Raw genomic sequence first — 26,806 nt, 5'->3', positions numbered from 1 at the left:
ATGCTGATTGAATATTGTCATCTTTCTCAGTGAGAAGATGAGGTTTTCTCATCCACTTAGCTTGGTGAGACTTATTTTAATGTTCAAAGGGAGAAAAGATCTTGTTTTATTAAAAATGAATCTTGAGTTCAGACCTTTCCAGTAAATATAAATCACCCGGAAATCATAACAGCTCTCTGACACCCATCGATTGGCTGCTCCTGAGAGATGTCTTACCTGTGTCACTGGTCCCCGATAAATACTGGGCCCTTGGAAGGTTTTCCTCTCTATTTTAATGGGTGTTTTATCATTTCCATTTTATGACTGCAACAGACCAATATAAGATGTACATTACAGAGAATCAATTACATTTCTTCAGCAGTTAAAATGTTGCACAGTTTTGTTTTTCTGACACTCGTCAGAGAAAAGACGAAAATTCAACCCAGCAACCATATTATACCCAGAATTTTCCAGCTTTGTAGATTCTCTCACTCCTCAGTGCTCCATAGCAGTCTCATATCATGACATGCTCCTTCTTCAAGGTGCTACTCTAAGTTATTATATTATTATTATTATTGATTAATCCCTTAGAGAAATCCCTTCATTTTCTGACATAAATGGGCCACCCTGCTAATGCAAAGAGGTACAATGGAATATTAGAGAGGAGACCTGGGACAACAAGCTCCACCACTAAGGAATTGTGAGAAAATGAGAGAATTTCTCGGGGTCACAGTTTCTAAATCTGCACAATGGAGATAATTCACAGTGCCTCTTAGAAAGGCTTAAAAAGAGGTTTTTGAGATCACCAGGTGAAACACTTGCCCTTTTCCCTTGCCTATCCTTAGGTTACTTGCCAGGCTAATCTCCATACTTGGAGTGTTTTCCTTCCTCATCAACCAAGCCTAAAGTGATCAGGGGGTCACAATTAGGTAGGAGCATCCTAGTCTGGGGATCCCCATTTCATCACCATCATCTGAAAGAAAAGTGTCCTGCTTTTGGCTGTAACTGTAGGAGCAGCAGCAGTCATGGCAATGATGGGGAACCCAGCAAAGGTGCAGGTGGGAAGAATTAAGGCCAAGAGCAGAGTTTGTCACCTATTAAGCTTGCTCCGCCTCTACCACTATGGTCCCTGCTACTGCTTTTGGGGGCTCCCTGGAGTTTCTGTTGTTACTGGACACCATAAACGGCACATAATGCCAGTGCAATCACAAACCTCAGGAAGTGACCTGAGGCAGCAGTGAAACAGCATCAATCACCTCATCTGTAAAATCAGTATGAGATTCCAGAAATAAGTGCCAGGTGAACTGCCTACGTTGTGGTAATGTCTGCCAGTGCCAGGCTTATGGAGACATTCGAGAAAGAACAAAACAGACTTATTTCCGGCCAGGAAATATCATTTCTAAGGGGTCAACATACCCAACAATGCAGCTCTGTGTTGTGACCTGCAAGAAGCATAGGGAATGGGGTGTTAATTCAAGTTTGGTGGGAGAGTTGGAGGAACATACAAAATCAAGGGTCTGAGAAGAGGGCAGAAAGAGAGGGCAGGAAGCAAGGGGTCTTATAGACTAGGGGCCAAGAGGATGTGAACAGAATGACCAAGCATCATTCTAAGCATTATCTTCCCCAGGTGGTCCCTTGTTGATCTACGGGGCTCACCCCAAGCTCCTAAGACCCAAGCTCCTCTTGTTCACTGCCTCCCACTGGCTCTGAACACCAAGTTGACAATAATTCAGTAGTCACCTCATTACCGAGAATTCATAAGCCTTCAAGAAGATTAAGGATCCCAAGGAGTTGACAGCAGAAAGGCTCGATCCTAATCCTGACAGTATTTCAAGAGACCTGGATTTAAAGCAGAGGCCTGCTCTAGACAGAACTTCCTGAAAGTTGTGAGTCAATTCAGAAAAGCCCCTGAGTGAGTGATGGGTGTGGGATTGGGACCAATGAACATGTAGAACTCAGAGATGGACTTTAGTCAAGGGGCCACTGACTATTTTCAAGCAGCTACTCAGGTTGACTAAGCTTTTGCAGGATTTAGAAGCAGCGGTGATAGCATTTATTGAATCTCTATTTCAGACTGTGAGTCCCATGTGGGACAGAGATGGTGTCCAATCTCCAGTACAGTGCTTGGCCCCTAGTAAGCACTTAATCAGTCAATCATATTTATTGCATGCTTACCGTGTGCAGAGCACTGTGCTAAGCACTTGGGAGAATACAATAAAACAGAGTTTGTAGACAACTTCCCTGCCCACAACGAGCTTACAGTCTAGAAGGGGATAATACTGTCATTATTATCTACTTAGTGAATACAGAGTAGCAAAGTGACACATCCCCTGCCCACAAGGAGCTTACATTCTAACTGGGGAGACAAACATCAAAGTATTTACAAACTCAAATGGTTAAGAAATTAAGCAGACATATACCCATGAGTGTCTAGGAGGGAGGAATTAAGTTGATAAGGGTTAGAGTTGGCTGAAGGGATGATAAGATTCAGGGTTCAGAGCTGTTGATCTGGGGATGGATTTCTGGAGGAGGTGGGATTTTATAAGAGCTTTAAATATGGGGGGAGCCGGTAGGTCTAATGTCTGAAGAGAGAGAGTTCCAAGCTAGGGAAACAGCATGCATGAGGGGATGGAGGCAGGAGAATCGAGAGTGAGGTACAGCTGGAAGGTTGGTTTGGAGGATAAGATAGTGAATTAGCTAGCAGTGACAGCAATAGTAGTAATAATAGTAGTGGTAACGTTTACTGAACACACTAGGTGCAATGCACTGTGCTGAATTCTTGGGAAAACACAACAGAAACACAAGTTATGTTCCCTGCCAACAACACTCTAAGAAGGTATATAGATCTACAAATATTTACAAGTTGAGAAATTAGAGTAAATAACTGACTGTAAAAATGATGATACATGCCAGGGGTTGCCAAGCCTTCTGAACTGAAGAGCCACACACAGAAAATGTAATATGGCCAAAGGACACAGATCAAAAAAATTCCCATAACTGGAATTTGGCTTTTTTGGGGAGAGCAGAGCAAAAGGCCTGGTGGTGAACAAGAGACAGCTGGGACAAGAACTGGGGTTGGGACCTGGCACTGCCCCTTTGGGAAGGGACACCACAGAAAGGGCTTCCACCACCGGTGTGGTGAAAAAAATTTAATACCTAATTTTTTACTGTGAGAGGAAGAGCAAATGAAGACAAGCTGCAGATTGGCCACTCCTAAAATATACTCAAGTGTAGAGAACCTCACTTACCCCACCACCCCAAAGTGCCTGAACCCTTGGTTGAGTTGCTCAAGTCTAAGGGAGAGACCGCATGGGCCTATCTTCCATTTTCCATCATGTTTGAGGGGATTAAAGTAGGGAAGAGACAACGAAGTATGGATAAGAATGAGCACATAAGCCTATGCTGCTTGTCTCACACATCAATCAATCAGTGGTATTTTTTGAGCACTGTACTAAGCATTTGCATGGGGTTGTCTGCTCCTTGACAGCAGGGACCGTGGGCCTTTGACTTATAAAGTATGTTCCCAAGCACCCAAAGCCATGTTCTAGACACAATAGGGTCTCAATAACTGCTGTTGATGATGATAACCTTCAATGGCAATTGCACATAGCTCTATATAATTGCCCTTTATAAATAAAAATTACATTACTGCTAGTGATCACTATCCACATGTGGGCATAGCTAAGAAGACCGATTCTCAGCCAAGTATTCATTCCACACTACTCCTTTGTTTGCTGTATTTGGAACCAATTTCAATTCCTCCAATTAGACTCTTGTCCTCACTGAATCCTCTGCTGAAAAAGAGCCATCCAGTTTCTGATTGCATACATCAGGTGAGTCGGCCCAGGATGCACTCTTCCAGACATTCAGTGCATGGCTTAGTAGAGAAGCAGCATGACTTAGTGGAAAGAGCACGGGCTTTGGAGTCAGAGGATGTGGATTCTAATTCTGGCTCTGCCACTTGTCTGCTGTGTGATCTTGGGCAAGCCACTTAACTTTTCTGGGCCTCAGTTACCTCATCTGTAAAGTGAGGATTAAGACTGTGAGCCCCATGTGGGACAACCTGATTACCCTGTACCTACCCAAGTGCTTAGAACAGTGTTTGGAACATAGTAAGCACTTAACAAATACCATCATCATCATCATCATTATTAGTATTATTATATCTCATTGTTTGAGAACGTACATCACTTTATCTTTAAATTTGTTTCTTTTACCCACCCAGCTTGGCATTGATCCACTTCAGCTCACCATACAGCAGGTGTCTGGGTATCCTACTGTTCCTCTTTCTCACCCCTTCTCTCTGTTTATCCTATTCCCTGCTTTCTCCCTTTGCTACCTCTTCCCCCTCTCTGTTCCTCTTTGCTCTTTCTTCCCCCTCTTTCTTTCCTTCCCTCCCTCCCCCCTACTCTTTTTCTCCTTTTCTTTTACCCTTCTCTCCATCACAGGAATAATCAATCAATTAATGACATTTATTGAGTGCTTACTGGGTGTAGAGCACTGCACTAAGTGCTTGGGAGAGTGCTTAATCAGAATATGACAGAGCTGGTAGAAAAAAAAATCCCTGTCCACAAGGACCTCACAGTCTAGAGGGGAAATGGCAGAGTGCAAGATATGGACATAAGTGCTATGGGGATGGGGTATCAAGTGCTTAAGGAATACACATCTAAGTGCATAAGCGACAGAGGAGAGGGCAGATAGGATGAATGAGGGCTTAGTAGGGGAAGGCCTCTGGTTGGACATGTGATGCTAATAAGGCTTTGAAGGTGGGGAGAGCAGTAGTCTGTTGGATATGAAGGGGGAGAGAGTTCTAGGCCAGAGGCAGGACATGGGCAAGGAGTCAGTGGTGCAGCAGAAGAGGTCGAGGAACAGAGAGTAAGCTGACAATAGAGGAGTGAAGTTTATGGGTTGGGTTGTAACCATGAGGTAAGAAAGTAGGTGGGGGGGAAGCTGATCCATTTAAGTTAGAATCCATTTCACAGCTAAAGCTTTGGAAGTCTCAACTTTAAAATCGGTGATGACTTCACTAAGTTCGTCTTGAACAACTCACCCCTCTAGATATCAACTTAATTCTTTTCCTTGGCTGCAGGGAAGTCTTCCTCACCAAAAACTTCACTTCAGGTCTTTCTCACCACAACCTTTAGAGAGGCTTGGGAGAGTGCTTAATCAGAAGAACTGAGAGAAGAAGGGAGGAAGTGCAGGAGGGAGGGAGCAAGGGAGCAGATTTTCAGGAGAGGATTGTGAAATGTCCAGTGCTTGGTAAGTGAGGGAATAAGAGTTTCAATTCTAGGTGCCTTCCATGAAAGATAGGATGCAACAGCTGAAACCACTGCCTAAAAACACTTTGAAAAGCTGAAGGCAGGGAGTGAGTGGGCGCCCCTAATACCTACTATTATTGCTCTGAATTTCAGAGCAATTGCAGATAACTCCCTAAAATCCAACACTTCAGAATGGCAATATAAATTTCCAGAGCAAATTCTCTCTGAGCAGTGAGTCACTGGTGGAGTTCAATAGCCAGAGTGAAGGGAACAGGCATCTTGGACAGAGACCCAGAGTTCGTTAGGGCAGGGAATGTGGAGAAAGCAGCGTGGCTTAGTGGAAAGAGCACGGGCTTGGGAGTCAGAGGTCATGGGTTCTAATCCCAGTTCCACCACTTGTCAGCTGTGTGACTTTGAGCAAGTCACTTCACTTCTCTGTGCCTGAGTTACCTCATCTGTAAAATGGGAATTAATAATAATGGCATTTATTAAGCGCTTACTATGCGTAAAGCACTGTTCATTCTTTCAATCTTTATTGAGCGCTTACTGTGTGCAGAGCACTGTATAAGCACTTGGGAAGTACAAGTTGGCAACACTGTTCTAAGCACTGGGGAGGTTACAAGGTGATCAGGTTGCCCCACGGGGGGTGGCTCACGGTCTTAATCCCCATTTTACAGATGAGGTAACTGAGGCACAGAGAAGTTAAATGACTTGCCCAAAGTCACACAGCTGATAGTTGGCAGAGCTGGGATTTGACTGTGAGCCCCACATGGGACAACTTGATAACCCTGTATCTACCCCAGTGCTTAGAACAGTGCTTGGCACATAGTAAGCACTTAACAATTGCCATCATTATTATTACCAACTCCACTGTATTGTACTCTCCCAAGTACGTAGTAAGCACTCACTGCACACAGTAAACGCTCAATAAATACTCTGATAGACTGATGTGGTAAGGCAGGCAGAAGTCTGTGTGGGATGCAAGTGAAGCAGATGGAAGTTAGAGCAGGTGAAAGATGAAACAAGATAGTCATAGACAGCCATCAGAGTAAGCGACAGGCAGACCAATAGGCAAAAGACAAAACAAATAGGAATCAGCAGAAGGGCTAGACACAAAAGATAACCTTAATTGATAGACTCTGAGAGCTCTTTGTAAAGTTGCCTTTCACACCCAAAAAAAGACAGCACTGACAGTAGTATCCACTTGTGGGTTACTGAAAGGAGCAGTGCTAAACAACTGGCTCAATCATGCTCTTTACACCCAAGGACTATTGCTTTATAGGACTCGAATGCGTCCTGCCCACAGGTAGGGGCTTGCCAGGTGCTGGATCTTGCCCCCTGGTGTGGGTACTAGGTCCAGAATCCTTATCCAAGCTCTCTCTCAGCCTGGGCTGGTGTGGGGAGCTAGGGTTTTGTGTGTGGGTACATGTGTCTTGTCTTGTCTCTGTGGAATTGTATGTTCTTCTTGTGGCAGTGACCATCCATCTATCCTATTCATGCTCCCCAAATAAATACCTCATATCTTAAATAATTTCCATTCTAGGGGAGAAGGAAAGGAGGGGAGAGGGAAAATGTGATCCCTTTGTTTCTTCTATTTTCTTAGTACTCAGACCTTGGAGAGGGGAAGGAAGGTGTTTTCTGTTTCATTTGTTGGTCCTGTGCTGAAACCTTTCTTCCTGACAGGAAGGAACTATCCAGAGCCAACCAGCTTCAAAGATCCTGGAACTGGGGGTGACAGTGGATTACTAAACCACTAGGAGAGGGTGGGAGTAGTACCAGAATGTATTGAGGGTGCCATGCACTGTACTAAGCATTTGGGGAAGTACAGCAGAAGCACAGGGCCTGTGCCCTGTCTATAAGGAGCTTTACACTGAAAGGCATGTGAAATGGTACTTAGCTTCTTGGACTTTGAAGAGATGAGGTGCCACTTTTCCTTAAATATCGATTTTATGGCACTGTACTGGATGCTAAAGACCAGGGTTAGTGTTAGGGTTAGAACATCAAAACAATGCCCAGATCACATATCTTCATTGGGTGGGACCTGGGAAGAGATGGGATAACAGTAAGGAGTTGAAAAGGTCGTCTGAAGAAAGAGACACAGTAAAGCAAAACCTGGCATAACTGTGAACAATTAGGAAACAGCTACAGAAGACAGGTCAGCCTGACATACAGCAGTCAGAAATGCGGTGACTGTCCTAGAACAGAAGCTTTGCAAAGACTGTGAAACCAAGAGGAAGCAGCACCAGGAATTGTGAATAAAGTGCAGCAAGGGCACTCTTTATGCATATATAAGCCAGAAAGGTGTGTCAGTCATGCATTGGTTTTATCAGTCACTCCCAGGCAAAGATAAAAATCTCAAAAATCAGTAGCATCATTTTCAAACTCAAAGGACACAATGCACTCACAAATACACATGTATAGGATCACACCACTAAGGAAGAAATTTACCTATGGTGGATAAACACACCCAAGCTGCTTCTACACTGGCAAAACAAAGCCTAGTATTTAAAAAAAAAAACAAAAACAGGGAATGCAGTGTTTTCTGCAGGACCAAAAATGTACACATCTAAGACTATGTTCTGGCATTTCTGTGCAAGGGCATTTTTCCACTGAAGGCTGAAAAAGTGTACCAGTTATCTCCAGTACTTAGTACAATGCTTCACCCAAAACTTGTTCTGTGCCTGTTTCACATAATAAATGCTGTTGATACTGATGCTGATACACAATGTTAAGTGCTCAATAAATGACAGTGATTATTTGGAAAGTTTCCCCAAAGTTTTCCTAAGCATTAACAAGGCACTGCCTCAGTATTACATCACTGATGCTGATGCCAGTGGGAAATCAAATACATGAGGCCTGGATGGTCAGAGTCTGAATTTCTGCAATTGGAACTTCCTTATTGCCAGATCCTGGAGCAGAAGATTATAGAGCAATTATCCACTAAGTGGAAGCAGCTGCCCCAGTCCTCAATGCTGCATGCAAACTTTCACAGCTCAAGGTGAGGTTTCACCACCTCACAGAAGCTGATTGCCTCCTTTGGGCATGTCAACCAAGGTCACAGGTCCCCACAGTTCCTAACCTCTGATGCCTGCCAGGGTGAGATCTGGACCCCTACGAAGATTAGCCCGAAAAGGGACGCTGTTGTTCAGAGCCTGAGAAAGCCCGTGCATAGGTCAAAGCATACAGTAGCATGGCAGAGGACGGGCCTCATGAGTAATGAGTCAAATGGGCACTAGCTGTTAACAGGAAATGAGAATGGCATTTTAGCCTCCACTCTCTGCATCAGTTAATCTCCACTACTGTATGGGACCTATAGCTAAGGACTGCAAACTGCAGCATTCACCTGAGAGTCCACTGCCAGCATCCTGTTAATTATGTTAATCCTTGTTTTTCTCTCTCCAGGTTATCTGCAAACCCAATTCTACCCTACTTTGCTCATACCTGATGTAGTCACTGATGGGGGCTCCTCACACACCATGGAAAGGTTACAGATATTGTTTGAATGTACGCGGTTCTGTTGCCATATCTGGTATGGGCCTTAGACCCTGCAGCCCACTGGGCAGCCAGTGGGCTGCATCCAGGAACCAAACAAGAAGGTAGACTCCGCCCAGCTCTGTACCAAATCTGCACCAATCCAGTCCCCACTGTTTTCAAATCTACCAATCACTGTGATCAGCAACAGCGGTATATAAGTCTGCTGTATCAGGCACTCGGGGCCTTTTCCCTTAAGGAGATGAGCCCGCCGGCTGCATTACCCCCTATTCAGTCTTCGGCCTTACCAATAAAACTTTATTAAAACTTTCAGCAGTCACATGCTGTCTGACTAATTCTTTAGTTGCCCGGCGACTTGGTGGCCATCCAGAACAACCGCTGCCATCAGTCACCATTGCATTGGGCTTCTGACCTGAATCCAGGCAAACCTTTTAATGACATTGATTTAAAAACTAGGTTAATAGCTACAAAAACATTTTCACTGCAGTACCTGAAAGTATTCTGTAAATTTATCTCATGACTAGCATTGCTGTTGGTTTTTAATATGGTAAGTATTTATATCCTAGACATTAAACACAACATATAGATAACACAGTACCTGCCTTCAAAAGGTTGATAATCTAAAGTGGCATTGTATACATGTGAAGTTTATCTTTCTTTTTTTGTGGTATTTGTTAAGTGCTTACTATTTGCCAGGCACTGTACTAAGCGCTGGGGTAGATACAAGCTAACCAGGTCAGACACAGTTCATGTTCTACACGGGGCTCACAGTCTTAATCCCCATTTTACAGATGAGGGGACTAGGGCACAGAGAACTTAAGTGACTTGCCCAAGGTCACAGGCCAGACAAACAATCCAGTTCCTGATTGCATACAGCAGGTGAATCAGCCCAGGATACAGTTTTCCAGACATACAGTGTGTGGCTTAGTAGAGAAGCAGCATAGCTTAGTGGAAAGAGGATGGACTTGGGAGTCAGAGAACATGGGTTCTAATCCTGGCTCAGCCACCTGACCTTGGGCAAACCACTTAACTTCTCTGTGCCTCAGTTACCTCATCTGTAAAATGGGGGATTAAGACTGTGAGCCCCACATGGGACAACTTGATTACCTTGTATCTACCCCAACACTTAGAACAGTACTTGGCACATAGTAAGTGCTTAACAAATACCATCATTATTATTATTATTAACTGGTGGAACTGGGATTAGAACCCAGGTCCTCTGGCTCCCAGGCTCATGCTCTTTCCACTAGACCATGCTGTTTCCCACTAGTGAAACAGCACAGTCAGCTGTTTCAAAGCCAGGGCTCCTCTGTTCAATCCTTTCCCCATCACCAACAGGGTAAAGCAGGAATGTGTATTAGAATCGATCTCATTCGATTTAGTCTAAGCCATTGTGCTGCATGATGCAACAAGAGACATGGATGCAGCTGTTAGAATACATTTATTCAATCATTGAATTGTATTTATTGAGCGCTTACTGTGTGCAAAGCACTGTACTAAGTGCTTGGGAAGTACAAATCGGCAATGTACAAACACGGTTCCTACCCAACAATGAGCTCACAGTCTAGAAGGGGGAGACAGACAACAAAACAAGTAGACAAGTGTCAATACCATCAGAATAAATAAAATTATAGCTATATATGCATCATTAATAAAATAGAGTAATAAATATGTACAAATATACACCAGTGCTATGGGGAGGGGAAGAGGGTAGGGCAGAGGGAGGGAGGGGGGCAATAGGGAGGGAAGGAGGAGAGGAAATGGGAGGGAGCTCAGTCTGGGAAGGCCTCCTGGAGGAGGTGAGCTCTCAGTAGGGCTTTGAAGGGAGGAAGAGAGCTAGTTTGGTGGATGTGTGGAGGGAGGGCATTCCAGGCCAGAGGTACAACGTGGGTTGGGGGTCGACGGTGGGACAGGCGAGAACGAGGCACAGTGAAGAGGTTAGAGGCAGAGGAGTGGAGTGTGTGGGCTGGGCTGGAGGAGGAGAGAAGGGAGGTGAGGTAGGAGGGGGCGAGGTGATGGAGAGCCTTGAATCTGAGAGTGAGGAGTTTTTGCTTGATTCAAAGGTGGATAGGCAACCACTGGAGATTTCTGCACGTCCAGGAAACTCTTCTGACTCAACAGATGCTGGGCATCATCCTAAATCCTAGAGACGGTCATTCCAAAATCGTTGTATGCACCCACCCAAGAAGATGTGCAAATGATTGTAAACCGCTTCACTGAATCAGCTAGGCGTTACGAACAGATGGGAAGGCTAAAGGAAACAAACGAGTCATATCATCTGACACCAGGGAAGCCATATGCACAAATCAAAATTATTAGCTATATGTGAAAGTTGTTAATTTTCTTTCTTTTTCTTCTTTCCTCTATTTTTAATGGAATTTGTTAAGCACTTGCTTTGGGCCAGGCTCAGTTCTAAGCACTAGAGAAGATACAAAGTAATCAGGTTAGGCACAGTGCAAGCCCCACAAGGGGCTCATAGTCTAAATCCTTATTTTCCAGATGAGGGAACTGAGGCACAGACAAGTTAAGTGACTTGCCCAAGGTCACACAGCAGGCAAGTGGCAGAACCAGAATTATTCATTCCATCATTCATTCAATTGTATTTACTGAGCACTTGCTGAAGTGCAGAGCACTGTAAAAATTACTTGGGATAGTACAACACAATAAACAGACACATTCGCTGCCCACAATGAGCTTACAGTCTGGGGAGGGGGGGGGGGGAAACAAACATTAATATAAATAAATTTAAGTTATGTGCATAAGTGCTGTGAGGCTGAGAATGCGGGGGTAAATAAAGGGAGCAAGTCAGGGCAAATCAGAAGGGAGTGGGAAAAGAGGGAAGGGGGGCTTAGTCAGGAAAGGCCTCTCAGAGGAGATATGCTTTCAAAAAGGCTTTGAAGGCGGTAGAGTAATTGTCAGATTTGAGGAGGGAGGGCGTTCCAGGCCAGAGGCATTCATTCATTCATTCAATCGTATTTATTGAGCACTTACTGTGTGCATAGCACTGTACTAAGCGCTTGGGAAGTACAAGTCGGCAACATACAGAGACGGCCCCTACCCAACAACTGGCTCACAGTCTAGAATGGGGAGACAGACAACAAAACAAAACACATAGACAGGTGTCAAAACTGTCAGAATAGAGTATTAAATTTGTACAAGTAAAATAGAGTAATAAATATGTACATATATATACACAAGTGCTGTGGGGAAGGGAGGGAGGCAGGGCTGGCGGGCGATAAGAGGCAGGATGTGGGCGGGGGAAGATAGATGAGACTGAGGCACAGTGAGAAGGTTAGCATTAGAGGAGTGAAATGTGCAGCCTGGGTTGTAGCGAGGTAAGGTAGGAGGGGGCAAGGTGATTGAGTGCTTTAAAGCCAATGGTGAAGAGTTTTTGTTTGATGTGGAGCTGGATGGGCAACCACTGGAGTTTTCTGAGGAGTGGGGAAACATGTCCTGAAAGTTTTTGTAGAAAAATGATCCGGACAGCACAGTGAAGTATGGACTGGAGTGGCCATAGACAGGAGGCTGGGCGGTCAGCAAGGAGGCTGATGCAGTAATCCAGGAAGGATAGGATGAGTGATTGTATTAATGTGGTAGCAGTTTGGATGGAGAGGAAAGTGCAGATTTTGCCAATGTTGTGAAGGTGGGATGGATAGGATTTAGTGAAGAATTGAAGATGTGGGTTGAATGAGAGAGAGGAGTCAAGGATAAACCCAAGGATTAGAACCCAGGCCCTTCCAACTCCCATGCGTAATCCACTAGGCCAAGCTGCTTCCCTGCATTGCCTTGATATGGACATCTTAGGGAGAAGTAGTTGGGGAGGGGGGTGGGTTCTTCAAGCGATTCTTCTAATTTTGGTAAACTTCCTAGTGATGGTTCCCTGGTGTATTATCACAGAGGAGAAACTGATGCCAAGACCAGTTACACAGCTGGCTCCCTGACAGTTAGCACAAGACTCTAGGTCCCCTGCCCCTCTTTCTGATGCCCTAAGTATTAGACTGCTCTGTCTCTTTGGAATGCAATCCTGGCCTAGTTTTTTTGAAAGTCATTCTCAGCATGAAAATCACTTTCTATGATCACTGCCTGCTCTGTGAATTCCCTCATTTATCAAGATGCCATACTCTCAGTGTTAATCCATGGTGCATTTTGTGTTCAATTTTTCCTTTAAGTGAAGTTGCTTGGTGTTCTTTGCTTGTCTGAACAAATAGAGCTGCAGTGTGCTTGACATTTCATTTGGCATTTCCCTGCCATGCCCCTCCTCTCTACCACCCCCAGTGCCCATTCCCTTTTCTCTAACCCCCTTCATCCTCTGCTCTTCCCCATAACAATGTCAAAGGGCAGTAATGCAAATGAGCAGTTCACAGGATGCAGGCTGAGTGAGAAATTATCCTTTCAGCTGCTGAATTGGTTGCTACTGGGTAATGAATGCTGATTAACCCAAGGTAATGAAATAGCCATGGGAGTAAACCGAAAACTTGACATCTTTCAGTTCCTGGACACAAATGATCATGCCTTGCTCCATGGAAAAACCTTCCAAGCTCTTGAGTAGTTTTTGAAAGCACTGAAGTCAGATCAGGGGTAAAGTCCAAGGTAGATCTGTCCATCCCAAAGAATCTCAGAGTGTATCCTAGTAGATGAACAGACAACTGGGAAGGGCAGCAGAGCTCAATAACTTGAATAATGATCTCACCCAGTCACCTTGCACGGCTCCTGCTACCTGAACACACCCCATGGACCCATTGGCCCAACAGCTTGGGGGCAGGGATGGAGGGATGGAAGAGGGCAGTCCTACACCCTTGCAATTCTAGGTGCTTGAACTCCACATTGACTGAAAGGCTAGAACAACCCCTACTGAAACTCTGATGCACCTAAACTCAGTCACTCTCCATTTACTCAAGGATCGGGCAAAAATTATGAGAGTCTCCACAGCACTTATGTCCATCTTATACTCTAATATTTATTGTAATTTATTGTAACATCTGTCTCCCCCTGTAACCTGTAACTGTGGAAACATGTCCTGAACGTTTTTGTAGAAAAATGATCCAGACAGCAGAGTGAAGTATGGACTGGAGTGGGGAGAGACAAGAAGCTGGGTGGTCAGCGAGGAGGCTGATGCAGTAGTCCAGGCAGGATAAGATGAATGACTGTATTGATGTGGTAGCAGTTTAGATGGAGAGGAAAGTGCAGATTTTGCCAGCATTGTGAAGGTTGGACAGATAGGATTTAGTGAAGAATTGAATTCATGAAATAATTAAAGAGATATACATATGAGTACTAAGATGGCTTGTGGGGTGACATAACCAGTAATGATAATAATATTTCCCATGTTTCAAGCCCTGGAGTAGATACATGACAATCAGAAGAGGTAGGAGAAGCAGCATGGCTTAGTGAAAAGAGCACAGGCTTGGGAGTCAGAGGATGTGGGTTCTAATCCCGACTCCGCCACTTGTCTGCTGTATGACCTAGGCAAGTCACTTCTCTGTGCCTCAATTACCTCATCTGTAAAATGGGGATTAAGACTGTGACCCTCACGTGGGACAACCTGATGACCCTGTATCTACCCCAGCACATAGAACAATGCTTGGCACATAGTAAGCGCTTAACAAATACCATAATTATTATATATTATTATTATTATTATGCAGGCTTCATCCCAGATAGGAAATCAAGCATGTTCTCTCTGCCTCCTGCATTAGCACCGACCACAAAGACTTGGAACTGAATCAGCAATCCAGCTAAGTTGAAAAACAGAAGGGAAATTGAGCTTCTTCCCCTGCAACTGGGTGAGTTCTTCAGTGGTCAGGGAAAGCTGCTGCAATTAAAGGCCAAGTAAGCTGGTCTATGGGCCAGGGGTAGTAATCTCTACAGAGCAGACAGGAATTTTAACGATGCCAGGACCTAAGATGGAGTTTCAAGGGACTGGGGCATCAAGAGGGTGGGTATTGAGGAAGCAGGGCAGTAAGAATAGGGGCAGGGTTGCCAACACTGCTGTGCCTGCTGCAGCTGCCACAGACAGCACTAGAAAATTTGGCACACTAAAGCCCACCACTGCAGGATTTACAAATATTAAGATACATTTATGGGGTTTTTGGACATGAGCAGTTTTGGCTCATTTTTACGGACTGTCCATGAATTCACAACCCTTTGGGGTACACCTGTGGAGGAAGGCACAACTGTGGTGGTGGGTCCATTTGCAACTATTTGCCCATGGTTGGCAACTCCGGAGAGAGGGAGACACCTGGGGAGTGGAGCATGAAAACTGGTAGACAATTTAACTCTGCTTTGGACCAAGCTGTTGCTCCTTGGCAGGACTCCTTGGTGAATTCCCATGGGTGTTAAAATTGTCCTTATCCCTGCTTCTTTCTTCTCCCACAATCTCCCAGCCAAGTTCACTTCCTCCTGACCCAGTCCCATCATATATATGACAGAGAGCATAATAAGACGTTATTCAATTTTGGAAATGCCATTTTAGAACTATACACAGACATAAGTGCTTTGGGGATATGAAACAGTACAGCATGCCCAACTGATTACTTCAATGGCTACATAATGGCAAATAGACACTTTGGTCAGAAACCTTCCCTCAATTATCGTCATCATAAGTACTTATGATAAGTTCTCAGTGCTTAGAACAGTGCTTGGCGCATAGTAGCGCTTAACAAATACCATTATTATTATTATTATTGAGCTTACTATTTGCATAACTCTGTATTAAGCATCTGGGAGCCTACAATACCTTTCTCTTGAGGAACTGAAAATCTAATGGGGAGAAAACATCATTCCAAAACATAAGCTTTGATGATGATAATAATAATAATAATAATAATAATAATAATAATGACATTTATTAAGTGCTTACTATGTGCAAAGCACTGTTCTAAGCACTGGGGAGGTTACAAGGTGATCAGGTTGTCCCACAGGGGGCTCACAGTCTTAATCCCCATTTTACAGATTAGGGAACTGAGGCAAAGAGAAGTTAAGTGACTTGCCCAAAGTCACACAGCTGACAATTGGCAGAGCCGGGATTTGAACCCATGACCTCTGACTCCACAGCCTCATGATTTCACAGAGAAGAAACCCTCACTCATTTCAATCAATTACATTTATTGAGTGCCTACTATGTGCAGAGCATTGTACTAAGCGCTTGGGTGAATACACTAGAACAGAGTGGTAGACACATTTCCTGGAACTCACGATCTAGAGGGAGAGTCAGATATTAAAATAAATTAGAGTTATATACATAAGTGCTATGGAGCTGAGGGTGGGGTGAATTCAAACCTGCAAATTAAAATAAGAAACAGAGAAGCAGCATGGCTCAGAGAAGCAGCATGGCTCAGTGGAAAGAGCATGGGCTTGGGAGTCAGAGGTTATGGGTTCTAATCCCTGCTCTGCTGCTTGTCAGCTGTGTAATTTTGGGCAAGTCACTTAACTTCTCTGTGCCTCAGTTACCTCATCTGTAAAATGGGGATTAAGACTGTGAGCCCTATGTGGGACAACCTGATCACCTTGTATCCCCCCAGCGCTTAGAACAGTGCTTTGCACATAGTAAGCACTTAACAAATACCATTATTATTATCATTATTATTCAGACATTTCCACTATAACTATTATGACAATATTACAAATTACAACTCATATACATTGTCTGGATGATTCTTTTTGTAACCATGATGTAAGCCCATTCACCAGCCTTTCCTTGTTCAATACCCTATCAGCTGAATATCCTATACTATATTTCATGGAAATATTATTTGATCCATGCTTTGATCAGACTGGATCATTTTTTCCCTAATATCTGACTTTACATGTACAATAACAGACTATGTGACAACACTTCATATTACAGAGTAAATATCAGGTTGGCCCATTTCTTGAGGAGGATCAAGCTGGATTGAAAATGTATCATTTTCCACAACAGCATCTCTAATGGACTTAGTTCTTCATTAAGCTTCTGATTGAGTCAATAGCCTGGTTCACTGTTGTTTTAGGGATGAGTGCACTTTCCTTGACTGCTTTATTTGCTTATGCTATCACAGATGCATGGAGCCCATTCTCACCCACTCTGAAGGGAATAGACTGTACACAAGAGGTCAATGCATTGTCACCCACACAGCACAAGCATGGAACTGCTACACAGCAGAACATAAACATCAATTCAGGCAGCCTGCTGACAGAAGGCTGTGAGCCCCATGTGGGATAGGGTCTGTGTCCTACCTGATTATCTTGTGTTTACTCCGGTACTCAGAAAAGTGCTACGCACATAGTCAGCACCTAGTCAGCATCGTATTAACAAATACGATGATTGATGATGATGATGAAGGGAACATGTTTAGTACAAAATCAGAAACATGCCCTTAAGATGATCCCTGAGTCCAGGCAAATGGGACAGTTGTCTGCAAAACAACTACCTGTACTGTTATCCTCCACTGACAGTGAAGCCAAGAAGAGGGCACAGAGAGAAGAGGAGACAGGAATGCAGCATTTTGCAGATTTGGGGTACTGCTGAAGTTGCTTCCCCACAGTTCTCATCAGGGAACCAACCACCCCTGGGAAAATCCATAGGCAAAATTCCTGGGAAGCAACTGGAGCTTTCAAAAATATCTGCAGAAAGCTACATTCCTCTGTCCCCTCTTCTCCTCATGCAAGTTTGCCACCTCCTGGGGTGACAGAGTATAGGCCGCTGCTCCCTGAGCAACTAGTAGTAATGACCCTGCAGAGGGTTTTCCTATAAATCCCATGGAAGTTAGGGATTGAAAGTGGAGACTGCTAGTTTTCATAATTCTCTATCCACACTTCCACGGCACTGATAAAACTCCAGTGCAAGAATATTCTCTGTGTCTATAGGATTTTCCTGGGCCTCTGAAGGTTGGTAGCTTCTCCATGACCAAGCCCCAAATCGTCATCTTTTAATCATTCACCTAGCCTTCAGAAAGCCAAGCACTTTCCACCAAGACCTCATTCAAGTACCCTAGGCCTTTCTGAGGTACAGAGGAAGCCCAGATTCTTCTCCCCATTGTACAGTTGTGGAGATGAGGCCCAGAGGAAGGCAGTGGCTTAAGGTCACACATGATGAGTCACAGAACAGGAGCAGCTCTCCTCTCTTTAAGTCCAGATACGATGTCCTAGACCAGGCATCACCAACTAATATGTGGGGAGGTCTGGGAAGTCAGTGCATCCAGACCTCCGGAGACACACCCTTGGGGAAGCTGCCATAGCCAATTCCAACTTCACAGTGCTATAAAAGCCATGCTGGAGGCCTATTCTTTGATAATTATCCCATTTATTAAGCCCTTTACTATGTGCTAAGTGTTGGGGAGAGATACAACATGATCAGTTGAGATAGCCTCAGCCCCAGTGAGACTCATAATCTAAGAGCTAGGGAGAGCAGGTATTTTATGCTCATTCTATAAGGGAACTGAGGCATTGAGAAGGTGAGTGGCTTGCCTGGGGTCATGTAGTAGGCCAGTGGCAGAGTTGGGATTAGAGCCCAAGCCTTCCAAATCTCAGACTCAAGAGTCTGAGATTTTAGGCCAGGCATTTATCCTAGGCTCTCTATGATGTAACTGTCTGTCATCTGAGGGGCAGTAGAGAGAGACAAGGGAAAGTTAAGGGGAGGGAGCCCGAGATAATGATGATTTTGGGTCTCTGGAATAGTTGCTCTGACCTGGAAGTACTGCTACCCCCTCTAAAAGGACATCAATGTAGCCAGGCATACACAGAGCCTGGCATGTCAGACAAAATATTATGTGAGGGCGTGTACCTTCTGTAGGCTAGCCTGTCTTGAGGCTCTTCTAAATATTCGCTTCAACAAAAACGACAGCAGGATCAAAGTTTCATGTGGTGAGACACAGTAATGGGCTTGGTACACAGAATCTACAATTTGCAGCTGCAAGGGCTTGTGGGCTATGACCTGCTTAAAACGAGAGGTGCAAAATGGGGGCACTCACCTCCCCTGGCCCTTTATGTCACCTTTCCAGCAAGACTTTATTGTTTTCGCCCTTGCACTAGGATTTGCACCCTTCATTCACCCCTCCCTCAACCCCATAGCACTTATGTACATGTCCATGATTTAATGTACTCATTTATATTAATGTGTTTCTTCTCTAGAATAATTATATTTTACTCTTCCAAGTGTTTAATACAGTGCTCTGCACAAAGCAAATATTCAATACATATGATTAATTTGTTTCACCAGCCCCAAGGCCGCGAAAAATGATGTCATTCGCACCATCTTGTGGAAGTTGATCCAAGACTTCCCAAATCTAAAGCGCTTCTCCAGAACTCCCAAACCCCCAGATTTATAATAATAACCACTGTGGTATTTGTTAAACACTTACTATGTGCCAAGAACTGTAGTAAGCACTGGGGTAGATACAAGACAATCAGGCTGGATGCAATTACACTCTTAATCCCTATTTTGCAGATGAGGTAACAAGCACAGAGAAGTTCAGTGACTTGCCAAGGGTCACACAGCAGACAAGTGGCAGATTGGGGATTAGAATCCCAGTCCTCTGACTCCCAGGCTCCTGCTCTATCCATTAGGCAACACTGCTTCTCTGAATGACTGAGCACTCCAGCACAGTCTCACAATCTCTGGCCCTCTGCCATATTCCCCTGACCCTGGCTAAATTGGTATAGTACAAAACCTGCCCATGCACCACGGTTTAGTAGGGTTTGATTGTGGAGCTGCTCCTTCTCGACTTCCCCCTGATGCCCCCCCCCCCCCGCCCCCCATGCACCATGGAAAGGTTGCAGATATTGTTTGAATGTACGCGGTTCTGTTGCCATATCTGGTACGGGCCTTAGACCCTGCAGCCCACTGGCTGGGTCCAGGAGCCAAACCAAATAAAGAGGTAGACTCCATCCAGCTCTGTACCAAATCTGCACCAATCCAGTCCCCACTGTTTTCAAATCTACCAATCACTGTGATCAGCAACAGCGGTATATAAGCCCGCTGTATCAGGCACTCGGGGCCTTTTCTCTTAAGGAAATGAGCCCGCCGGCTGCGTTACCCCCTATTTGTTCTTCGGCCTTTCCAATAAAACTTTCTTAAAACTTTCGGCAGTCACATGCTGTCTGACTAATTCTTTAGTCGTCCGGCGACTTGGTGGCCATCCAGAACAACCACCGCCATCATTTTGGTGGCCTGTACGGGGAGATCCAGTAGATGTGACTGCCGCCGTCCTGGCTGACCACAGCACAGCCTGAAGCCGTTGGAGTGGTGAGTTCTTTTTTTTTTAATTGTTCTTGTCTGTTCTTTTGGAGGCACCCTCTAGTTCCCGGGTACACTAGTGGGGAAGGAAGGACCGACCGGGTCGGTCCGGGAAAAGGACCTCTCGTCAATCAATCAATCAATCAATCAATCGTATTTATTGAGCGCTTACTATGTGCAGAGCACTGTACTAAGCGCTTGGGAAGTACAAATTGGCATCACATAGAGACAGTCCCTACCCAACAGTGGGCTCACAGTCTAAAAGGGGGAGACAGAGAACTGAACCAAACATACCAACAAAATAAAATAAGTAGGATAGAAATGTACAAGTAAAATAAATAAATGAATAAATAAATAGAGTAATAAATATGTACAACCATATATACATATATACAGGTGCTGTGGGGAAGGGAAGGAGGTAAGACGGGGGGATGGAAAGGGGGACGAGGGGGAGAGGAAAGAAGGGGCTCAGTCTGGGAAGGCCTCCTGGAGGAGGTGAGCTCTCAGCAGGGCCTTGAAGGGAGGAAGAGAGCTAGCTTGGCGGATGGGCAGAGGGAGGGCATTCCAGGCCCGGGGGATGACGTGGGCCGGGGGTCGATGGCGGGACAGGCGAGAGCGAGGTACAGTGAGGAGATTAGTGGTGGAGGAGCGGAGGGTGCGGGCTGGGCAGTAGAAGGAGAGAAGGGAGGTGAGGTAGGAGGGGGCGAGGTGATGGAGAGCCTTGAAGCCCAGGGTGAGGAGTTTCTGCTTGATGCGCAGATTGATCGGTAGCCATTGGAGGTTTTTGAGGAGGGGAGTAATATGTCCAGAGCGTTTCTGGACAAAGATAATCCGGGCAGCAGCATGAAGTATGGATTGAAGTGGAGAGAGACACGAGGATGGGAGATCAGAGAGAAGGCTAGTGCAGTAGTCCAGACGGGATAGGATGAGAGCTTGAATTAGCAGGGTAGCGGTTTGGATGGAGAGGAAAGGGCGGATCTTGGCAATGTTGCGGAGCTGAGACCGGCAGGTTTTGGTGACGGCTTGGATGTGAGGGGTGAATGAGAGAGCGGGGTCGAGGATGACACCAAGGTTGCGGGCTTGTGAGACGGGAAGGATGGTAGTGCCGTCAACAGAGATGGGAAAGTCAGGGAGAGGACAAGGTTTGGGAGGGAAGACAAGGAGCTCAGTCTTCGACATGTTGAGCTTTAGGTGGCGGGCGGACATCCAGATGGAGATGTCCTGAAGGCAGGAGGAGATGTGAGCCTGGAGGGAGGGGGAGAGAGCAGGGGCAGAGATGTAGATCTGGGTGTCATCAGCGTAGAGATGATAGTTGAAGCCGTGGGAGCGAATGAGGTCACCAAGGGAGTGAGTGTAGATTGAGAACAGAAGGGGACGAGAGATAAGAGGAGAACCAGGAGAGGACGGAGTCTGTGAAGCCAAGGTCAGATAACGTGTTGAGGAGAAGGGGGTGGTCCACAGTGTCAAAGGCAGCTGAGAGGTCGAGGAGGATTAGGACAGAGTATGAGCCGTTGGATTTGGCAAGCAGGAGGTCATTGGTGACCTTTGAGAGGGCAGTTTCCGTGGAATGAAGGGGACGGAAGCCAGACTGGAGGGGGTCGAGGAGAGAGTTGTTGTTGAGGAATTCTAGGCAGCGCGTGTAGACAACTCGTTCAAGGAGTTTGGAAAGGAATGGTAGGAGGGATATGGGACGATAACTAGAAGGTGAGGTGGGGTCAAGAGAGGGTTTTTTTAGGATGGGAGAGACATGGGCATGTTTGAAGGCAGAGGGGAAGGAACCAGTGGAGAGTGAGCGGTTGAAGATGGAAGTTAAGGAGGGGAGAAGGGATGGAGCGAGAGATTTCATAAGATGAGAGGGAATGGGGTCAGAAGCACAGGTGGCCGGAGTAGCACTTGAGAGGAGGGAGGAGAGTTCCTCTGAGGATACCGCTGGGAAGGATGGGAGAGTAGCAGAGAGTGTTGAGAGCCGGGAGGTTGGAGAAAGGGGGGAAGAGACTTTGGGGAGGTCGGACCTGATGGATTTAATTTTGTTAATGAAGTAGGAGGCCAGATCGTTGGGGGTGAGGGAAGGAGGAGGGGGAGGAACCGGGGGCCTGAGAAGGGAGTTGAATGTACGGAAGAGCTGGCGGGGGGTGATGGGCATGGGTGTCAATAAGGGAGGAGAAATAGTTTTGTCTGGCAGAAGAGAGGGCTGAGTTAAGGCAGGAAAGGATAAACTTGAAGTGAACGAGGTTGGCATGGTGTTTAGACTTTCGCCAGCAGCGTTCAGTAGCTCGAGCATAAGAGCGAAGGAGGCGGACAGTGGCAGTGATCCAGGGCTGTGGGTTAGTGGTGCGAGAGCGGCGAAGGGAAAGGGGAGCGAGTGAGTCTAGCTGAGTAGAAAGGGTAGAGTTGAGAGCAGTAATCTGATCATCAAGACTGGGTAGAGAGGAGAGGGCGGCGAGGTGGGGTGTGAGGCGCTCCGAAAGATGGGTGGGGTCCAGAGAGCGGAGATCTCTGTGAGGGAGTAATACGGATTTACAGGGGAAAGGAGTGTGAGTGAGGAGGCAGGTGAGAAGATTATGATCAGAGAGAGGGATCACAGAGTTGGTGAGGGTGGACACAGTGCAGCGGTAGGAGATGATGAGGTCGAGGGTATGACCAAGTTGGTGAGTGGGTGAGGTGGGGTGGAGGAAGAGGTTGGCAGCGTCAAGGAGTCAGGAGGCGGTCCGGGAAAAGGACCTCTCGTCAGGAGGCAGTCCGGGAAAAGGACCTCTCGTCAGGAGGCAGTCCGGGAAAAGGACCTCTCGTCAGGAGGCAGTCCGGGAAAAGGACCTCTCGTCAGGAGGCAGTCCGGGAAAAGGACCTCTCGTCAGAAGGCGGTCCGGGAAAAGGACCTCTCGTCAGGAGGCGGTCCAGGGAAGGGACCTCTCATCAGGGGACGCCTTGAGTTGGAGGGACCACAGCTTGGGCAAGTGAGACGCCACACGGCGCTTGGGCATAACCCGAGACAGGCACAGAACCGGAATTGTTCTTGTCTGCTCTTGCGGAGGCACCCTCTTGTTCCCGGGTACACTAAGGGGGAAGGAAGGCCGACCAAGTCGGTCTGGGAAAGGACCTCTTGTCAGGAGACGGTTCGGGCATTTCAGCACCAGTGGGACACCACTCGGTGCATGGGCATAACCCGAGATAGACACAGAACCGGGATTGTTCTTGTCTGCTCTCGCGGAGGCACCCTCTAGTTCCTGGGTACACTAGGGGGGAAGGAAGGCTGACCAGGTCGGTCTGGGAAAAGGACCTCTCGTCAGGAGATGGTCCGGGTATTCCAGCGCCAGTGGGACGCCATGCGGCACCCGGACATAGCCCGAGACAGACACAGAACCGGAATTGTTCTTGTCTGCTCTCACGGAGGCACCCTCTAGTCCCCAGGCTCACTAGGGGGGAAGAAAGGTCGACCAGGTCAGTCTTAACCCGAAACAGACACAGAACCTCAAAAAAGGAACGTTTTCCACCCATTATGGGAAGTTTTTATTCTTTTCAATCACCTAAAAAGAGGAACGTTTTAATAAGGACAAATTTGGTTTGGCCGATTTAAAATGCCAGTAAATGATTTGTTGTGGTTTTTTTTGTGCACCACAAAATGGCCCCAGTATAAATTAGAGGATCAGGACGTCTGGCCTGAATATGGGTCACTAAATTATAATACCATTCACCAGCTGGACTTCTTATATTGCAGGCAGTTAGAGAAATGGTCAGAAATCCCATATGTCCAAGTGTTTATGGCTTTGTCCCAGAGCTCTGAGGGAAAGAACTGCAGCATCTGTTTTTCCTGGGCCCCTCCAGGGAGTCCAGACCTAAGGTCCGATTCCTCAGATATACTGGATGATCCTCTCCTCTGCAGGGGGCCCCGGGAGGATGGCTTTCCCCCTCCCTCTGGCTGGGAATCTCAGGTACCTTCGGCACCCCCTCAGCCCCCTGAGGGGATGGTAAACACCACCACTACAGGGCCCAACCCTTTGTTATGTCCCCCTCCATACCAGTCCACCTCCTCGTGGGCCCTATGCCCTTCCAGAGACAGAGGAAAGGATACTCCCCTTGAGGGAGGTCACAGGGGAAAGGGGACAGATAGTGCGGGTACAGGCACCCTTCTCTTTGAGCGAATTGGAAATGGCAAAATGGAAAGTGGGACAATATTCTGCAGACCCCACGCGCTTTTGGGAAGAATTCCGGAGTTTGACCCTGCAGTACGATCTGTCATGGGAAGATCTTAACCTGTTGCTTTATAGCTGTCCCTCGCTCCAAACCAGGGGAGAGTACTGATAGACAGCTCCAGGATCATATGATTACATGCCTACTGGCGGGCATGGAGAAAGGAATTAGGAAGCAAGTTAACTATGATCAGGTCTGAGCTGTGACCCAGGACTCTACCGAGAATCGTGCCATGTTTTGACTCAGGCTGGCAGAGGCTAATCGAAAGTACACCCAGCTTGATCCCGACTCAGTAGAGGGAAGTGTCATTCTAAATCTGTATTTTATTAATTGGCTGAAGATTTTCACCGAAAATTACAGAAGGAGCAGTTAGGGCCACAAACCCCCACAAATCAGTTGATAGAGGCTGCCTTTAGAGTTTTAACAACCGTGACCAGGCAGCCCGGGATGAGAGGGACCGCAGGGCCAAAGTGAAGGGCAGAGAGCAGGCCCAGTTACTTGTGGCGGCCCTGATGAAGGGTCGGTCTCACCCTGGAAGGTCGCCCAATGCGGCAACGGTGCTTGCCCTTGGCCCAGGATCCAGGAAGCCCTCTTTTGTGTGCCACCAGTCTGGCCATTGGGCTCAGGAGTGCCCCCAGGCACGGAGGCCTGGTCGCGGCCGCCAGCCACCTGGACCGTGCCCCCTCTGCTGGGGACACGGGCACTGGAAGCGGAACTGCCCACTACTGGAGGCAAGTGCCGACCCTGAGGCTGGCCAGTTCCCAGCTGTTGGCATGTCGGAGAGCCGGGACTGACGGGGCCCAGGGAACGGCAGGGCCCCCGCAGGAACCATCTCCATGGCTGAACCCGGGTGAGCTTGGAAGTGTCTGGTAAGATTATAAATTTTCTTATCGATAGGGGGGCCACCTACTCTGTCCTTCCCAGTTTCCGCGGTCCTACCCATCCATCTGGAGTAAGGGTGGTGGGGATCGACAGCATCTCAAAATCTTGTCTCCAAACTGCCCCCCTACCATGTTTATATCAGCAGGAACTGTTTGGCCTGACCTAGCCAAACCTTTTGCCTTACATGTAGACGAGCAGCGACACCACTGTGCTGCGGTTCTAGGTCAATCCTTGGGGTCAGACTTTTGGGCGGTAGCGTATTTTTCCAAGCGGTTGGTTTCCAAGCGGTCGCCTCTGGTTGGTCAGCATGTCTCCATGTGGTAGCAACCACTGCTGTAGCGGTACAGGAGAGTAGAAACCTGACTTTGGTCTAAACACTGACTGTCTATACTCCACATCGAATCCTAGCAGTGCTAGGAAATAGGGGCGAGCTTTGGCTCACGGGATGCCGCTTGCTGCAATACCTGCCTGCCGCTGCCATCCCTTACCGTACAGGAGAGCAGAAACCTGACTTTGGTCTAAACCCTTACTGTCTATACTCCACATCGAGTCCTAGCAGTGCTAGGAAATAGGGGCGAGCTTTGGCTCACGGCCTGCCGCTTGCAGGCCCTCCTTCTTGACACCCCTGAGGCTATGGGTCTAGTTACATGGACCAGGGAGTCCAATATGCAGGGTTCGCCGTAGTGAGCCTCCACGAGGTCATCGAGGCATGGCCCCTCCCTCCAGGGACCTCTGCGCAGAAAGCAGAACTAGTAGCCCTATCTCAAGCTATGGAATTGGGAAAGGGGATGCGTCTTAACATATTTACTGACTCCAAATATGGCTTCCATGTCTTACATGTTCATGGGACTATTTGGAAAGAGTGAGGTCTCCTTACTGCCCGAGGCACCCCTATCAAACATTCAGAGGAAATCCTCCAGCTACTCGCAGCAGTTTGGGAACCCCGGGAAGTGGCTGTAATTCACTGTCAGGGACACCAAAAGGGTAATACAGAAATAATCAAGGGAAATCGTTTTGTGGATTCAGCTGCTCGACAGGCAGCCCGCACCAAAACCGAGGACACCTCTTGTCCCAGATTTTTCTGATTCTCCCCAGGAGGACACTCCCTCACAATACAACTGTGACCGAATCAGCAACCTCCGCCTCTGGCTCCGCAGGGAAGAGCACCAACCCATGGGACAGAAGTCAACTGAGGAACCTGAGGGGGACGCTGCCCCCGTCTTACAGGCTGTACAAGAAATCACCCCGACCGTGACACCACCGCCATCTCGCCGTCGGGCTCACGGCCGGTTTGCAGTACACCCATACGACCCCGAACACATCTAGTTATGAGTTCATCGCCCACTGTCAGCATGAAGCTGCTCCAGAAGATAGACCATCGACCCTCAGCAACCCCTTAGGAATAAGGGTCGTATGTCTTTGAGGGGGGAATGATGCCCCCCCCCCATGCACCATGGAAAGGTTGCAGATATCGTTTGAATGTACGCGGTTCTGTTGCCATATCTGGTATGGGCCTTGGACCCTGCAGCCCACTGGCTGGGTCCAGGAACCAAACCAAATAAAGAGGTAGACTCCGCCCAGCTCTGTACCAAATCTGCACCAATCCAATCCCCACTGTTTTCAAATCTACCAATCACTGTGATCAGCAAAAGCAGTATATAAGCCCATTGTATTGGGCACTCGGGGCCTTTTCCCTTAAGGAAATGGGCCCGCCGGGTGCATTACCCCCTATTCGGTCTTCGGCCTTACCAATAAAACTATATTAAAACTTTCAGCAGTCACATGCTGTCTGACT

At 46.9% G+C, this 26,806-nt stretch overlaps 1 protein-coding gene across 1 annotated transcript in view; it reads right to left on the bottom strand.

Moving 5' to 3' along the window:
* GRIP2 (glutamate receptor interacting protein 2) overlaps positions 1 to 26,806 on the bottom strand; it is a 601,447-nt gene that overhangs the window by 408,176 nt on the left and 166,465 nt on the right. The gene's annotated exons all lie outside the window — the stretch shown is intronic.

This window comes from Tachyglossus aculeatus, chromosome X1, assembly GCF_015852505.1.
Source record: "Tachyglossus aculeatus isolate mTacAcu1 chromosome X1, mTacAcu1.pri, whole genome shotgun sequence".
NCBI lineage: Eukaryota > Metazoa > Chordata > Mammalia > Monotremata > Tachyglossidae > Tachyglossus > Tachyglossus aculeatus.
The sequence above is the reverse complement of the archived record's forward strand: the minus strand, read 5'-3'. Positions and strand labels throughout refer to the sequence as shown.